A 5075-nucleotide genomic window follows, 5' to 3' on the forward strand; every position below is an offset into this window, starting at 1 on the left:
TAAGTTGAGAATTGAACTCTTGGGTACAAAGAAACCAGAAATTGATAGTTTGGAAAATTCTGAGCATTCAGAAAATGAGTCCCCAGAGAATAGTGCCCCATATGAGATTTAACCAAACATGGAACCAGCTAGACATTTCAGTACCAGTCAGGATTGGAAATGCAGCTATCCAGAAAGGATTTGTGCAAAGTCCTACTGTCTGATGATTGGGACCCTGGTGGGCTGCATGTGAAACCAATGAGTTTTTTATGAATGGAAACACTGCCCATCTGGACTAAAAGGGACAGAAAAGGGACAGATTTAAGGAAAAAGATTTCAAAGGCAGAACCATGGAAGCTGAGGTCTGGAGCAAAGACTCCTCAGGCCAGGAGAGTGGACCCACCCATGCAGGTGGAAAGGATGAGTTTGCCCCAGAGTTTGCAGAGGGCACAACATTATAAAAAGAAGCATTATAATATCCAGAAAGTATATTTTGTAGATTCTGATTTTAATGTGGAACTTTATGTAAATACATAGATAGGTAACTGTGATTGACAATTTATGACAATACTGATATGTGACAAAAGATATGTTTTGGAGCATGCCAAACTTCCTTTTCATCCTAGTTTGCCATTTACTGAGGAAATTAAACATAACTTATTTAGTCACATTTAACTTCCACTACCTAATATATAAAACACAAAATGATTCTTGGATGTCTTAAAACTAAAATATTTGTACTTTGAAAACCTTCCATAAATATTAGCTTACTTTCTCTGCACCCCCCCCCCCCCAATTGCTGCGCTCACTCACATCATATATCACTAGACTGAGCATTTTGAGTCCAGGGTCCCTGCCCTATTGGTATTTGCCTCCATAGCTATAACTAATGTTGGGTCATAGTGGGTGCTAAATGATGTTATTCATTGAAAGAAATCAATAACAAATTGATAGATGAAAGATGAAAAGAAGAAAGGAAGGAAACAAGGAAAGAAGGAAGGAAGGGTGAGAAGGAGAAAAAAAGGGAGGGAAGAAGGAAAGAATTGCCACACAATGAGTACAGCTTTACATATTAATTTCTTTTGCATTTTAATTTTTGTACTTCAGGACATACTGTGAGTGCCAGTAACTTTTTTGGAGAGCAAGGAGATCACCATACTAAAGAGTCTCCCAAAGAATGTTTAGGTAGTAGAGCATTCGAAGAGGAAAGATTAGTTAAAGCTTGTGATGTTCAAGAAGAATGCAGAAACTTGGGGCTTAGTGAAAAAAGGAGAAAAATTAGAATTGAGGTTGGCAAGGTATGTAAGTACCAGGCTATGAAAAGTTTTTATGTCAGTGAAGGAGACAGAATTTTTTTCAAAATGCCATTGGTTATCATGGATGAGTCTTCAGCAGAAATGGATATGATTTGTTACTTTAACAATAGGAACACACTAATGCTTCTAAAATGAAAATCAAAAGTAAACTGATACCTTTATGTTCTTGATTAATTTCTCAAGCAAACAGAATTTCTTAATTTCTCTTTTATTGTTCATTTACAAATAGCTATTAGAATACATTATATTAGTGAAAGCAACAGCCTAGGAGATAATTGTCTTCAATTAAAGTCCTGGCTTTGTTAATTAATAAATATTTGTGTAAATATAAGCAGATCAGTGAATTTCTTTGAGCTTTAGTTTGCTCATGGGAGTTTGACTAGACTGAGCCTTTATTGATTCAAGCACTATGAAAAATAGTATGTATATATGAACATATATATATATATCTATTTTCATATTTAATTCTTAGTCTGAAAATTATATACTGTTATCCCTATTTGTAAGATAAATGACCCATGGTTATATTTTTGTCCAAGATCACACAACTGGTAAATTATAGATTTGAGATTTGAACCTACTTTTGGAATTCTTCACCAGTTACAGCCTCTCCTGACTTAGCCCGGACTTAAATGCAAAGAGTCCGACTCTAAATGCAATGCTATTTTATTATAAAATGAGTAAGAATTAACCACAAGGGATGCTTAATTATTAATTATTTTGGAGTACTCCATGTTAATATTACTTGAATAAACATTTGTTTTGGTAAATTATATCAAATATGCTAAAAAAGCATTTGTCCCAGAGATGAAATGAACTAAATAAATAATAGTGATTTTATTGTCATATTGTCAATGCAAAGATTAAAGAGGAAAAATAATTCTGAAATAGATTATAAAACTATGTAAACAACTGTCTCATTAAGATATTTCCAGATGCATTTATTTCTAAAACTAGATAAACACAGAAAGATTATCATATTAAAAAACTTTGAAACTTCTAAATACATCTTTGCAATTGCCAAGAAAACACACTTAAAGAGTGAAAAATCTTAAATAATATGCTGATCATCATAGGATGGCAATTAAATGGCAATATAGAAGATTAGGAAAGTATGATTATTTTGGTAAAGAAAATGTAATTTTAATGACCTCAAACAGAAACTGGATGAAATGTAATGATAAAGTCAAGTCTATATTCCTTGTGTAGTATATCTCTGTTCTCACAGAAAAATGCATTTCCAATTTAACAGGTGAAATTAAAGGGCTATTTTCAAAGTTCTAAATTCTTAAACCAGAAGTGATCCATTCCAGATGAGTGGCTGCAAGTATAGTGAGATTAAGGAAAATGCTCAAATGAAAGAAATTCTCCTTTTAGTTCCTTTTGTATTTATAATATGGCATTTTGATTCTTCCCCCATCATTTAAATGAACAATAAAGATAAACTAGTTCTCAGAGACCTCAAATGACATTTCTGCTCAGCACAGTGGTTTACTTAGCAAGGAAAAAGGAAAGTTAGAAACTTCTTGTTAGGAAACAGTGTGAGCTAAAGAAAAGTAGATAAAATTTAAGCAACTCCTCGATATGTCGCAGTAGGTGAGACTTCTCCTTCACAAGTTGTCTTCCATCTATTTGACTGAAACATGTCAAAGGAAACAACAAAGGGTGTCACTTAATCCTTTGCACAATTTAGTAGATGAAGCCATCAAACCTGAAGGGAATAGAATAAAGGTTGAGCCTCAAATATAACAAGTAGGTTATTGCTTGTGGGATGATTTGAAAAATAAACCAAGAAAGAAGCTCCAGGGTTTCAGAATGGCTATATATTCTGGAGTTATATCTCTGAACCTTCATAAGATGCAAGTTGAAATCCTTGTATTCAATAAGATATGAGCAATTTCAAGATGTAATTTGGTACACTTGTTTGGGAAACTGCTATACAGGAAAGATTTGTTTATCTTAACTTATTCTGGAATTAAACTGTAATTATGGTTGTGCTTAGGTGAAGAAGAAAATGTAATATTTTCCCTCTGAACCAGACTCTTGCATTGCCTGACAATAAATATAGGAGAAAGAGATAATAAGGTATTTTAATTATTCTTCCATCAATTGAATTTGAATTGAAATAATAACAAAAATAAACAAGTCCTGTGATAACCCAGAAGTTCATACTCAGCCCATAGGTTTCCTTCTAAAGGATACCCAGAAAAGTATTCCCTGTTTACTGACTCAAAAGAGCAGGGATGAATGGACTTGGGTTTAGATTCCAGCTCTGCCACTTAATCATTGTGTGATTATAGCCAAGTTCCATAAGATCTCCCAGTTACTGTGTTTTCCTATGCAACATATTGGTAATGACCTATTATTTGCAGTGCATAATAATGTTTGTAGTCTTCTTAGCAGAATGCTAGATAAACGGTAGGTAGGTAATGAACTGCAAATGCATGATGGGGCAAGCTTTATTATAACACTAGAGTTCATTCATTTCCTTCATTCTTTGATCAAATATTATGTCTTAGCATTAACCAAGCTTGGAGATAAGACCTCTGCCCCCAAGACTGAGTATTAATTATAATACAGTACAATAATTAGTATGACATACTTAAGTAGGAAAGTAAATGCAAGGAAAGTCTGGAAGGAAGCACTAAACATGTGATGCTTGAAGAATTAGCTCTTATGCAAACCATTGATGAGTACTTTTAGCAAAAATCATTTTTTGTAAAAATTTGTAAATATTTTGTAATTAGCAAGATATAATGATAAGCAGCTGGAAAACTAATAGAGCTTATACAGCGGATAAAGGTACAATGCATCATTATTGCATATGGAAATGTATACTCATTATTAATGGTGATATCCATCCAGCTTCATTATCAGAGAGTGACTATCTATTCTGAGTTTGTGCTTCCAAATATTACTTTAGTTCTACTCTTAATTCATTCAGTTGATATTACATTGTTGGCATTGTTTACTATAAATTTTACATTAAAACTAGCAGATATCCAGTATAATTCTATTTAACGGGTAATCATCCTTTTGTGAATTTGTTTGTAATTAATGATTTTAATTAACAACAGAATTAAACTATCAGTGAAGGGGAAATATACTGTAGAAAAGCAAAGTTGCCTGAGGCCCACATTCTAGGTTTGAATCCAGCCATTGCAACTAGCTGTGTGATGTTGGGAAAATTATTTATTTAAGCTCTTTGTGCCTCAGTTCCCTTATATTTAGTACATTCATTTTAGGGTTTCTGTGATGATTAAATGAATAAATTTTTGCACAGTACTTAAAATAGTATATGGCACAGAATAACTGCTATAATTCTGTTTGTTAAACACATCTATTGTAAAGAACATTGTGATTTATCAGTTTCTTGAAGCTCTAAAAACAACAAAACAATGAATTTTTGTTGGGCTATTTGGGGAATTAAAGCAACACTTTTTGCCGCTATTCCTGATATTTTCTTAAATGTGAAAAGAGATTCTATGCCAACAACACTCCTTGTCTTTCTCTATTCCCTCACTCCCTTTCTCTGGCATAGGGGTGACTTAATCAGTTTGTCCAATTGGGAAGGAGAAACTGGACATGGATTAAGCAATGCCTGTCCTTTTTCTCTTGGAGTGAACTCTCCAAGGTAGCCTAGATTGTGTTCTTCCCTTGACCTTCATTTTCAGGAGCAGTCACCACATAGAGTGACTTGTGGAACATAGCAGTGCCTATTTATAGTTGAATAAGTCATTCTTATTCTGAGATTTAGTATTTGGGAGCTGACTGTCCACA

This window comes from Choloepus didactylus, chromosome 6 (assembly GCF_015220235.1).
Source record: "Choloepus didactylus isolate mChoDid1 chromosome 6, mChoDid1.pri, whole genome shotgun sequence".
NCBI classification, from domain to species: domain Eukaryota; kingdom Metazoa; phylum Chordata; class Mammalia; order Pilosa; family Megalonychidae; genus Choloepus; species Choloepus didactylus.